Source organism: Coffea arabica, chromosome 1c (assembly GCF_036785885.1).
Source record: "Coffea arabica cultivar ET-39 chromosome 1c, Coffea Arabica ET-39 HiFi, whole genome shotgun sequence".
Taxonomy (NCBI): domain Eukaryota; kingdom Viridiplantae; phylum Streptophyta; class Magnoliopsida; order Gentianales; family Rubiaceae; genus Coffea; species Coffea arabica.
Window position 1 is genome coordinate 10,639,147 of NC_092310.1, and position 14,017 is coordinate 10,653,163.

Here is a 14,017-nt window from a genome sequence, read left to right on the forward strand (position 1 = left end):
TGGTTTGCAGACTAGCACAGCTGTGAAGCAATTCAAGGAATTGAGATCTTTATGCCTGAAGATTGTTTCTTCTGCTCTTGCTAAGTATGAGAATCATGATTTTCATTCCGAGTTTTGGGACCTTTTCTTTACAGCAGCGAGTCCTTTAATAGGCAGTTTTAAGCAAGAAGGTGCGAGTAGTGAGAAGCCAAGTTCACTATTCTCTTGCTTCCTTGCTATGAGTAGAAGCATCAAGTTTGTGCCACTGTTGGGTAGAAAGAAGAATCTTGTTCCCGATATATTTTCGATGTTTACCATCACGACCGCATCTGACGCGATCATATCTTGTGTTTTTAAGTTTGTTGAAAACTTACTAAATCTTGACAGTCAGCTGGGGACTGAGGATGGTTCTGTCAAAAGAGTGTTGCTTCCTCACCTCAACGTACTTGTAGATAGTCTACACTGTCTGTTCACTATTGATAGTGGAACAAAGAGGTACTACAGTTTGCCTAATCCATTTATTATTTGGGCAGGTATTATTAGTTGATTCATAAACCTGTGCTCTGATTTGATTTGCTTTTGGCTTCTAGGGAAAGGTCTCAGGTTTTTCATGTTTAAGTGTCTTTTAGCATGATAGTTCTTTCTGTTTTCTTATTACCTCTATTTTGGTCGTATTAATGAACAAATAGCTCTCTGTTAGTTGACAAATAGCTGCTACCTATCTTAATGATGTATGCTATGCATTTTTGGACACCGGATTTTGTTGTAACTACTGATTTGATAAAGAGCATGAATTTCTATGTCAATGCTTGAAAAAGGTTTTATTTGGTGCTCTAAGCACCTAATCTAGTTGCCACTGATACATTTGTCACTGAGTAGGAAAAGAAGTACAAGAAAATGTATTTACACCGTAAAGTGGAAGAAGCTAAAGAAATAACTTCTGTAGGGTAATGTACTACTGCAGCTCGGGTGATGAGCACTGAAACATCAATAGGAGAACCCTTGCTTCTATGGTTAAATAAATTGATGGTTAACCAGACACAATTAAGTTGTATAGATTGCTTAGATTTGCATGTTAAACAGATGAAACATGTTCTAATATTTGATAGATCACTTTTTCTTTTGCCTAATCATGGGGTGGATGCCGTTTGTTATGTGGTCAGGCATCCTGCAGATAACGAGCTCTTTGTGTTCAAATTATTGTCGAAGTACATAACGGAGCCTTTAACAGCCAAGAAATTTGTTGATATCTTGCTTCCACTTCTCGCAAAGAGACTCCGAAACTCTGGTTGAAGATTGCTTCTAACTTTTGCTTATAATTGCTTGATGTATTTTTGTTTCCTTACAACTTCCTATTCTGACTACCAATTTTTTCTTTAAATTTCTCCTTGGCAGATTCTTGTGTTGTCATTTTACAGATACTTCAATCTGTGGTTGAAGTTGTGGGAAGTGAAAATAATTCTAAAATTTTGAGTTCAGTATCTCCCTTGCTTACATTTGCTGGGCTGGATGTCAGGAAGTCCATTTGTGATGTTCTTAATGCTCTTGCTAAAGATGATTCTTCTGTCTTTGTCGTGGTAATATTTATTTTTCTTTCTGGTTCAGTTACAAGGTTATCATTGTCTTTAGTAAACCCCCAGTTTCTTGTGTCTAGGCAAAGCTTCTGAATGAAATGAATGCAACCTCCGCAATGGATATTGGGTCCCTTGATTATGACACTATAATTGGTGCATATGAAAAGATCAACAGGGAGTTTTTCCACACGGTGGGGAAAGAGCATGCACTGATCATTTTGTCTCAGTCTGCATATGACATGTCATCTGAAGAGTTGATCTTCCGGCAGAGTGCATATAGATTGTTGCTCTGCTTTGTTGAATTTGCCTCTGAAATTGTTGAGTCAAAGGATAAATCTGATCAAGGGTGCTGGACTGAAGCTCTTATTCAGCATATTGTAACTAGCTTTCTTTTGAAGCATATGGGAAATGCAATGAATAGGGAAACTTCTGTTCAAAAGGTATAAAGCTTTAAGTCAAAAGTTAATTGTTTTTGGGGGTGCTTGTCTCTGTCTCTTTTCTTAATAAGATGGAAGTATTTGTTTAAAATATTTGTGGGTTTGGTTTCAGCTTTGGATTGATTTACTGCGAGAAATGGTGTTGAAGCTTCCAAAGGTTGCAAACCTCGAATCTTATGGAACTTTGTACAGTCAAGATCCAGAGCAGGATTTCTTCAATAATGTTATTCATTTACAGGTAATTCATGAGTTTGTTTTAACTGGGAAATATATGCACGTCAGAGTTTATTCTTGGTGTTGGGTTCTTGCGTCTTTCCTTTTCTGTTATGAAAATGAATAGCTTTCCTTTGATAGTATGGCTAAATTTCTTGTGTATTACATATATATTTGAGTAAGAATGTTGCAAAAACAGGGTGTCAAATTTAAACGCACTTCTTAGGAGAAAAATACATGTTGCTAGTGCTGTTCCCCCCGCCCCCCTCCTTTTTTTTTTGTGAAAGTTTATGAGCATAGGAAGATACACAAGATGAACACCATAGAGGGGGTTCTAAGCTGTTATTCTCTATGCATTCACTTCAACTGTTCTACCATGTTCTTCCCTTCCTTAGTGTCTAAAGTATAAATAACTGATTGATGTCCTGTATACTGTGTCTCTTCTATCTTTTCTCATCATATATATGGTTATAGCTGGTTATCTTTGGCTTAGGAGACAATACCAGATTGGAAATTGAAAAGCATTTAAGAAGTAAACCTAAAATGAGAGAAGTTTTGAATATAAGTGATCTAACATAGATGCAACTTGAATATGTCTTTTGTTTATGGCAGAGCAATTAGATTTTTCCACAACTTGGTACAAGTTAAAATCATTTATTGCATTGTAGATTTGATCATTATTGTTCCAATGCTTACGATTAAAAAACATCGCCTAGCTATAGCACGTTAGCAATGGCGAGGGATGATACCTATTCATTGCACCAAGGGGTGCTGTTTATGGCTGTAAACTGGTAGGATCTGAAGTCACAGTTCGAATATTGCTGCCCTGTTCGGATCACCCACTGGGCAGATTTTTGAATTGTCAGTGAATAGACCCTTAATTGGGACATCCTCCCCCTGGATTCTGAATTGGATGGTGGAACAGTAGTGACTCCACATCTGGGTCTATGCTACCTGGTTGGAATTAGTCTATAGATCTGCCATCACTTTGCTTATAGTTGCTTTGACGACGGATTTGATAATCGCTAACTAAAACTATCTTGGCAAAGGGCTTATCATGGTGCTTTGTCAAACTGGCTTAGGTTAATTGTCAGTTGTAAAGTTTAGGGAGCTAGTGGGAAATATTTGCAGTGAGGGAGTTTTTGGATGCTAATTCTAAGCTTACTTTGTAGTTCTTATGTTTTGCTATCGGTAATATTCTGGCCATGCTAGACAACATCCTAAAGTATTGGTACTATTCGATACAAGTAATTTATTTGGAGGTTAAGTGTGCAATTACTTGTTTATGGGTAGCTTTGGACCTCTGTGCGGTTGATTGTATGACATGCATGGTTGATCTTTAGTTTCATTTGAGGCAATTCAGAGATCTAAACGTATTGTCTTCTGATATGTTCACCTTTCCTACATGCAGAAACACAGGCGAGCCAGGGCACTTTCTCGATTTTCGCAGTTCATTAGTACAGGAAATCATTCTGAGGTAATTCTTATATGCTCTATACTGCATCACATCCTACCATTTTCCTGCATTTGCATGACTTTATTTTCTTTGCTGCTGTTGCCTTCCAGGTTGTTAGCACCAAAGTGTTTATCCCACTCTTTTTCAATTTGTTATTTGGTGTACAAGAGGGGAAGGGTGAAAATGTCAGAAGTGCATGTATGGAGGCTATTGCATCAATTGCTGGTTGCATGACCTGGAAACAGTACTATGAACTATTAATGAACTGCTTTCGAGAAATGACTAAACGAGAGAAGCAGAAGGTCATATTGCGATTAATATGCTGTATTCTGGACCACTTTCACTTCTCTGAAACTCCTGCAGAGGGTGGGTGAAGCTTTTGAGAGAATATCTTCTAGAGAATTGAGGAGATGCACACAGCCAGCTAAATTTTCTGATATACAGACGTGTATTCAGAAGACAATGCTTCCCAAGATACAAGAATTGCTATCTGATTCTGATAATGTGAATGTGAACATCAGTCTAGTTGCCCTTAAGTTACTCAAATTACTTCCTGGTGAAATTATGAATTTGCAACTTCCAAATATTGTTCATCGCATCTCCAACTTCCTTAAGCATCGCTTGGAGAGTGTTCGAGATGAGGCTAGATTGGCTTTGGCTGCTTGTTTAAAGGAGCTAGGGTTGGAGCACCTACAATTCATGGTCAAAGTCTTGAGGGGCACCCTCAAAAGGGGATCTGAATTGCACACACTTGGTTATACCCTGAATTTTATATTGTCAAAGTTTCTTATCAATCCCATTAGGGGGAAGTTGGATTCTTGTCTTGAAGATCTTTTTTCGGTGATAGAGATTGATATACTTGGAGATGTTTCTGAGCAGAAAGAGGTGGACAAAATTGCTTCAAAAATGAAGGAGACTCGGAAGCAGAAGTCATTTGAAACCCTCAAATTGGTTGCGCAAAACATCACATTTAGAACCCATGCTGTGAAGCTCCTTTCTCTTGTTACAGCTCATCTACAGAAGCAGCTATCTCCAAAACAGAAATCGAAATTGGAGAATATGTTGAATCACATTGCTGATGGAATTCAGTCTAATGCGTCTGTAGATCAAACTGAACTGTTTATATTTGTATATCGCCTCATTAAGGATGGCATAGATGATGTAAATCATGAACGCAAACACGTATATATGTCAGAGGCAGGGAAAGGAGACTGTGATTTGGTGGATAGTCAAATGATTAATTCAGACAGGTTAATAAATCTTGAGCCCAGATATTCTCACTTAATTACTGGTTTTGCACTTGGATTATTGCAAAATCACATTAAGGGCATGAAACTGAACAGAAAAGACGAGGAGCAGCTGTCACTGTTAGACCCTTTGGTTCACTTGTTGGGTGATTGCTTGAGTTCAAAATACGAGAACATTGTGACGACAGCACTCAGATGCCTTTCTCCTCTGGTACGATTACCTCTGCCCTCCCTTGAATCCCAGTCTGACAAGATAAAGAATTCTTTATTGTTTATTGCTCAACGTTCAGCAAATGCTGGCAGTCCTTTGGTGGAGTCTTGTTTGAGGCTGTTGACTGTGCTTCTTCATAACACTGGTGTTACACTTTCAGCAGATCAGTTGCACATGTTAATTCAGTTTCCTTTATTTGTTGACATAGAAAGAAATCCATCTATTGTGTCCCTTTCCCTTCTAAAATCAATAGTGAATAGGAAGCTGGTAGTTCCTGAGATATATGATGTCGTCAAGAGGGTTGCAGAGCTGATGATAACCAGCCAAGTGGAATCAATACGTAAGAAATGTAGTCAAATTTTACTCCAATTTTTGCTTGACTATCATCTGTCAGAGAAACGCTTGCAGCAGCATCTTGATTTCTTTCTTGCGAATCTCAGGCAAGTTTATTGAATTCTTGTAGTGTTTGTGGCAGAGTCATTTGTTGTTGGAGTTGTTACTCTGTTATGACTTCTCATACGGATATTTTGTGTTGGATGCAGATATGAACATTCTTCTGGAAGAGAAGCTGTACTTGAAATGCTGCATGCCATTATAATGAAGTTTCCAGCAAGTATTCTTGATGAGCAGTCACAGACGATATTTGTGCGTCTGGTGGTTTGTTTGGCTAATGACCATGACAACAAAGTCCGTTCCATGACTGGTGCTTCTATAAAGCTGCTTATTGGGCGTGTCAGTTCTCGCTCACTTAAATCCATTCTTGAGTATAGTGTCTCCTGGTATGTGGGCGAAAAACAGCATCTATGGAGTGCTGCAGCACAGGTAAAGTTGTGGACTCTGTTCTATAGGTGAAGTTTTTTTTTTTTTTTTTTTTTTTTTTGTGCTATCAGGAATTATGAGTCTGTTTAATGGAGAAATTTCATTGATGTGGAGATGGGATACAGTTAAGAGAATGAGAAAACCTCAGTGGAAATATATGGATACTTAGTTGAAATACCTTTAGTTGGTTCCATCTGCTGACTAGTGGCGGAGCCAGAAAATTTTCAGTTGGGGCACAATGAAAACAAAGCTCTGCAAATTGTATTGGGCAATAACAAATACACATAGTAAGAAATATGAAGTAGCGGCATGCATTATTATTAAAAATGACAAGGGGGTGTAAGGAACCTACTAAAGTAGAACACGAATTTTTTCTGTATTAAAAAAAATCACCAGTAAGGAGTAAACTAAACTATTAATTTATTGAGGTAGTTTTTGAAACATCTTTAAAGCGATGGATTATGTGTGGTACTTGATTCTTTTATTAAAAATGTTACCAGATCAAATATAGGTACATATTTATATTAATATTTTTTATCAATATCAAGGTAGAAAGAAATTCTTTTACAACACAACATTTGAATTGTACATTTTCTTTTTGTGAGTGGGGCATATTAACAAATTAATTGGGTAAAAAAAAGTTTCTTGAAAATTCTATGCATAGAAATGAAAATTTATGAGATATCTTAAAAAGGCACCACTTGAAAGGATGAATTCCTTGGGGCTTATTTGGTTCATGTATGGGATTAGGGAAGAGATAACGAGATTAGTTCTCCATGGATAATTCATACTTGGATGTCTCATATAATTATTTCTATTTTGGTTAGTATTGGATTATTCATTGGATATCCCATAAAAAGTCCAATTTTATGTTTGGTGAGAGTAGCTTTAATCCAGTGGGTACCCTTTTTAGTGCAAAATAGCTTAAAAATAATAATGTTTCTTATCACATCAATTTGTCATCCTAGGATAAATAATACCACCTCCCCCATGGATTATTTTATCCCATGGACATGGCATTATTCTGGCTAACAAAGATGATTGATCCCGTGTATAAATCCAACTAAATGGATGACATGGGTTGGTATTCCAATCCTGCATCATCCCATGAACCAAATGGATGTTTTGTGTTACTGCTTCAAATATTCCAGGAAAAAAGTGAAGTTGGAGCAAAAGGATTTTCCTAGCTTGCTTTGTCAAACTACGATGTATAATTTGGAGAACTTCTGACACAATACTTTTCCAAACCTACTTCGCGTCAAAATTGCTGAACTAAAGTTACCCAATTTGTCCTATATGAGAGAACTAAGAAGAATGAAATTCTTTTCACTACGGACTTGCATAGTTGGAATGCATCTTGGTTAAAGAGTTCACTAGACTGCCAAATTTGACACATGCAATAAGACAGTGACTGTCTGGTGGCAGAAGCTCTCTCTCTTTCTCTCTCTCATGTTAATCACAACAAAACATAATGAGGAACTTGTTGGCATGGGGGCATTGGCTAAGTTTCAATTCTAAACATCATCATTTAGCAGGCGGCCTTCGACCCTTTCAGGTTACCTGTGTCTAGTTGGACTCATGAACAAGCCATATACATATTGTCCTTTTTGCATATAGCAATCATTCAGTGTAAGGGCTCAAGTCTTTATGAAATCTGTTACATATTTTTAATTCCTTTAGATATAATGTATCTTAGATAGCTTTCCTGAAGTATTTGCTGACATGCTTTTCAGATTTCTTTTTACCCCCCCCCCCCGCGGCCTGATTGCATTTCTCCCTTGTGTAGGTACTAGGGTTACTGGTGGAAGTTATGAAGCAAGGATTTCAGAAACATATTAGTGATGTACTGCCAATGATGAGAAGAATTCTTCAGTCTGCTGTCAATCATATTGCTATTAGCCAACTGAATGTCTCCAATGAAGCAGTGGTTCCCTTGTGGAAGGAAGCTTATTATTCACTGGTTTTACTGGAGAAGATACTGAACCAATTCCAGAAACTATGCTTTGAGAAGGATCTTGAGGTACATATTGCTTCAATATGCACAAGGATGTGTGTTAGTTTGTGTGTTTATGTGAACAGTTTTCGGGGAACAACTCTTTAAGTTCACTTGAATCTTTTTATAGTGAGAAGAACAGCGACAACACAGGGCACAACTTTTATCATCCTGCTAGTTGACTGCATAGACCATGAGATATATCATCCTGAGAATTTTTTATGGAGTCTATGGATGTTAATTAGTATGTCTATCACATTGGAAACTTGAAAATATGTCAAATTTGTAAGGATTTTTTTTTTTTGGGGTAAAAGATGATTCTGTAGATTTCTCTTATCCTTCGCAGCTATAAAAGAACATACTCTAAAAAAGTGTGTTGTTATCGAGCTGATGGATGATAAGTTATATGTTAAGGTTTTTCTTTTCGTCAAGTATCATACCAAGAAACCGTTAACTTTTGGGCGATGAAGCCATAGGAAATTTTTAGGTGGATTATTTGAATGTCTGATTTTTCTTTTCTTTTTTTTTCTTTGTTCAGTTATTACAGCTATTTTGGTTTCTTTGACCTTATGCTACCTGCAATTTTGGCGTCTAGTATTGTCGAACCAAACAGACATTGTCCCTCATAGTGAATTTGAATTATTACTATGCTGGTTCCTTTTTTGTTTATTTTTAAGATTAATTGCAAGACTTTGAAGATTGTAGATGTTTCTGGTTTTCTTTGGAGAAACAAGTCCATAACTACCTTGTCTATTAAGCCTTGATCATGGATGCCTTATGTTAGTCTGCATCTAGAGAAGAGGAGGACCAAAAGGAAGAATTTGAAAATTTCTCTCTCACAATGACTTTCCTATTTTGTGTTTGTTGCATGTTCAGTTTTAGATCTTAATATGTCTGCAAGTGTCAGACATGCAAGTTGAACCATGTATCTGGCACCTAATACTGACTAGTATGAGATTTTTCATTGGAGTACTTGTAAAGAACATCTTCTCTTGTTGCGTAGAGGTCTTAATGAAGGCACTTGACGATATATTTTTATCTCTGCTGCCGCTTTTGTAATGGAGAAACAAAAGGTAAACTTTGTAAAGATAAATGAAGTTAGCCAATGGCCTGTTGGCTTGACCTATTCTGTAATGCCAACTTTTGATTGGTGAAATTACTGATTTAATCTGTCTGCTAGATATATTATCATTATCTTTTCCATTGTAGTTTTATTGTCTGTATTCTCTTCCCTACATTTATCTTTTCCTGTTCCCAAAAGAAAGTTCCTTGTTTACTTCCTTTCTGTCCATTGAATTATACTCAGAAGATGCTCGATGGCTTCCATTAGGAAGTTGAGTTGAACCTCTTTAAAGATGACAATAGCCAAATTGTGCTGACATTAGGAATCTTTGAGGTTTCCCTTTATGTTTTCGTTATCCTTTATGGTGATGATCTTATAGACGTCTTCTACATATGGTTTCTTACAGGAGATATGGGAGATGATCTGCGAGTTCCTATTGCACCCACATTTGTGGTTGCGAAACATATCAAGTCGTTTAGTGACATTGTACTTTACACACGTAACTGAATCTTGCAGAGAAGCATGCTTTCTCATGAGACCAACTAGACTTTTCCACATAGCAGCCTCACTTTGCTACCAACTGAAAACACAGCCACCAGATGATGCTGCCAGCACCTTGATTACGCATAACCTTGTCTTTACAATTTGTCATTTGCATTCGCTCCTACGACAGATTGAATATGTTGATTTTCCAAAGTTCTGGTCTCAGCTTGAAGATAAAGAGCAAGGTTGTTTTCTTAAAGCTTTCCATATGCTGGATTCAAGGAAGGGAAGGGGCACATTAGCATATCTTACCTCTGACCTTGGTGTGCCACACAGTGAACAGAAAAATAAGCCCCAACAATACTTTATTGTTTCTTATCTGCTCAAAAGAATGGGAAGGATATCTCTGGCAATGGAGACTATACAGGTGCACTGAATCTCAGAACTCTTCATTTGTTTATGATGTTCGCATTCTTCTTGTATTTGTAGAATTTGTAAGAGCGTGGTGTTTAGCATTTATGGAAGTACATCTATGAGAACCTTTTTGCATTACGGGTCTGTTCAGGTCAAATTACCATGTTTTCAAATTTCAGTATCTTGGAATTCCTTTTTTTTTTAAATTTTTAAATTCCGTGTGATGTTTTTGTGCAGATGAAAGTTGTATTCCATTGTTTCAAGTTGATCTCACCAACACTTCTTGGAGAATACAAGAATACAACACTGGTCCTGGAGGATAGTGGGCAAAATTATTCTTACCAGATGCTGGTACCTCTATACAAAGTCTGTGAAGGATATGCCGGTAGAGTTGTTTCAGGTAAATTCTTCTGATACCATTACTTGACAGAGGTGCATTATCCATCTTTTCCCACCTGCCTGCCCTCCAAATGCCATGACTCTACACAGTCTGTCTTTCTCCCCATCTCTACCCTGTTTCTTTATTGCTTATAATTGCAAGGGTTACAAGTCCGATGCTTGTTTGCATTATTCTGATACTTATATTCAGAAAAAATCAATGTTATTCTTGCCATGTGAAAAATATAGGAAGTGCAGTTGTCAAATTGCTAGCTAGATTATTGTTCCTCGATATAAAAAGACTAACAAAATATACGTTCTTAGTCTGATCATATTCTTCTTGTTTAGGTGTATTGTGTGCTTCATTGTGAATTTTGTCTAGTTGGTTGAAATGATTTTCCTGCGGTTGCAATCTTTTCTGGTTGATGAGTTTAAGTTTTTTCCTGTCTTTTTCTTTACTATTGTCTTGCATTATTTTACTCCTGTATGATTTATGATGGGTTTCCTTTATCTGGAAAATTTTCCACCAGTGTTAAATTTTGATGAACTCAAGAATTGGCATAATGGTCCCCTATGCCTTACAGATTTATCGTTGTATTCAATCTTTACGGATTTTTCCTTGTGTTTAGGATCCATCCAGTTGCACGTCTTTGATTACCTTCAAATGTCTGTAGTAGTTGTAGTAGTTTTTTTTTTTAGGTACTGGATTTCTTGTTGATTAGATGTGTTTGGGAAGCAAACTTTTCATTAAACTGTGTGACTTGTAAATAATGGTTGTTGACATAATTTATTGGTTCATAATAAAGTTCTGAGTATCAATATAAACAGTTGTTATGTTGCTTGTTTTCTGTTTCATACAGCTGGATGTCATGGTATTGACTCCTGAAACATGAAAGAGGATCTCTGTCTTAAAAATAGCAAAGATATTCATTAAATAGAATTAATTTGTTTAAGTCCGAATTTATATGGGAAAAGTGATGGTTGTAGGTGTTAGTTTCATGTTAGACGATATCTTTTTTTTTTTCTTTTTTTGGTCTGATTAATAAAGTCATCTTTCCCTGCACCAGTACAATTAAAAGATGGAAATTACTTAAAAGTCCGTATTTGAATGAATCATGACAATTGTTACACACTATCTACTTGAAATTCAATGTGGAATATGGTCGGAAAAGATTTTTCCTACTCTCTCTAAACTGATGTATTTTCAATGCTTTCTTGCTTCCAGTGGTTTATCAAATAACGTTCAATTCACCTATGGGGAGTGCAAAAGTAGGCATCGGAGATTTGCTGTGTGAAAAAATTTTGTTCTGGTTAATTGGAAGGCGTTGTTTTGTGAAATATATTGCTTTCTATTCAAAAAGTTAACAATGAAACATGTTTGTCTAGTACTTGTGATAGTCTTTAAGCATCAAATCATGCCTGTGCTGGGAAGCCATACAAACCAAAAAGGTTATGTGGGAAGAAAAAGAAATATTACCCTGCATCTTGATGGCTTCAAATATACTCTCACAAGCATGTGTTTTATTGGTTCAACGGGAAAATGAAGTAAATGGATCTCACCTTGCAAGGTTATCTGTAATCAGTTTTGGTCGCTGATGTTCTTAAACACAGTATCTTTACATCATTATTCTATAATCTCTGGCAGATGATATGAAGCAGTTAGCACAAGAGGTTTGTGAAAGCATTCGAGATAACATGGGAATGCAGAACTTTGTTCAAGTTTACAGTCAAATACAGAAAGATCTCAAAGCAAAGAGGGATAGGAGGAAACACGAAGAAAAGCTCATGGCTGTGGTTAATCCTGTTCGAAATGCTAAGAGAAAGCTGAGGATTGCAGCTAAGCATCGTGCCAACAAGAAAAGAAAAATAATGACTTTGAAGATGGGAAGATGGATGCGTTGAAAACTGTAAAGACTGGTATACATGCGACTGGTTTTTCACTTTTTTACTAAACCCTAGATGCATTTACCACAATTTACGCTACCAAAACTTTTTCTGTAAACTCAACATGGTCGTATAACACTTGAAACCAGACGCCTGCATGATGCAGAAAATGTCTTCCCAGCTCATTTTTACGTCTGATTACAGGACTGGTGCCATCACTTATGGGATAGATGCTTTTGTAAAATCCCTGACTCAAAGGCATGTATCGAGCAACTGGCTTGGATGGGCGTGAGGAGTGTTGCCTGGTGTTTATTGCCCTGCAGGGGCGGAACATTTCCAATTTCAGGTAAAATGAGCTGGGAAGACATTTTCTGCATCATGCAGGCGTCTGGTTTCAAGTGTTATACGACCATGTTGAGTTTACAGAAAAAGTTTTGGTAGTGTAAATTGTGGTAAATGCATCTAGGGTTTAGTAAAAAAGTGAAATATCTTTTAGAATTTAGCATACTTGGGCAAATGTATCTTTGGATATCATACATTTGTTAACCTCAATACTTTCATAGTAGTAATGATATTTAGCAACATCCTTCACTAAATAGTTACTGCAGTGAGATCAAAGGCACGAGCAATTGCACTACAACAGTTGATTGGAGGGTCATATGATTTGTCTGATTCGTCTGTGTTAGATATTAAAACATCTCTTCTACCTTATGTCGCCTCAACTAAGTGCATGCAGAAGGAAATATATCAAGTTAATTTCTTCATTGTGTTTTTACATGATAAATGCAACTACTGGGTCTTGGTTTAGTGGCCACCAAAAAGAACTAAAGCTCCTCACTGGACGCTAGTCAAGGGGTTCAACTACTTGATTGCGTTTCCTATCTAGATTTTAGTTTGGTCGAAGGTTATTTTACTCCTTCGTGCCTTTCAATAAATTAGATAGATTCATCCTTATTCCCCTTTTTTCCGTACAGGACCATTTATAACAATGTTGTACTTGAATTTGTATAAAAAAAAATTGATAAATGCAAGCAAAAGACATTCCATGAGAATGGAGAAAGTGAAAAATGTTTCCTATCATCTTACAGGTATGTTCTGACATCCTAATTGTGCTCGGACCAAATTCTCAAGGACCTAAAAGTTGGAAAAGAAAATTGATACTCCCTCCGTTCCACTTTGATAGTTTTGGTTCTTTTTCACACAATTTAAGAAAAAGTAGTTAAATTTGTTAGAACAATCAATTTAGATAGCTATTTTCCTAAAATACGTTCACATTAATTAGAGTACAACTTTATGAGAATTTGAATTGATAGTAAAAAGAGAATAAACTCTCTCATTGAATGGGGTAAGTTTATAGTAACAACAATTTATATTGAATAACGGTATGTTAGGAAATTTAAAATACAACTACATTTTTCAATTGAAAAGTAAACTATAATTTGGGACAGACGAAAAAGGAAAACAGGACTATCAAAATGGGACGGAGGGAGTAGTAAATTAGATTGACACTACATAAGAATAACCATCAAGGTATATACTGATTAAATGAGAAAATAAAAATTAAGATATGTGAATATGAGGGATTAGGAGGGTCCTGAACGCTTTTGTGTAAGATTTGCTTGTTTTTAGTTCAAAATCTTCTTCTCAAGAAGACATTATATTGAATTATAGTATGTTATTTGAAACATCATTCAAACTGATTATTGTAACACTTTTTGTGTGTGTGTGTGAGATGAAAAGATAGTTGGAAACATAAATAAGTTGATTGAAAAACGTATTTATTATGCAAGCAAAATAATATATTTGAAAGAAAAACTTAGATTTTACTTTCGAATATTTTCCTATTTTAAATTTTGTAATTTTTGA

The 14,017-nt window shown here is 36.3% G+C and overlaps 1 pseudogene; it reads left to right on the forward strand.

The window, feature by feature from the left end:
• LOC113714357 (uncharacterized) overlaps window positions 1-12,915 on the forward strand; it is a 32,032-nt pseudogene extending 19,117 nt beyond the window's left edge.
• The last annotated feature ends 1,102 nt before the right edge of the window (window positions 12,916-14,017 follow it).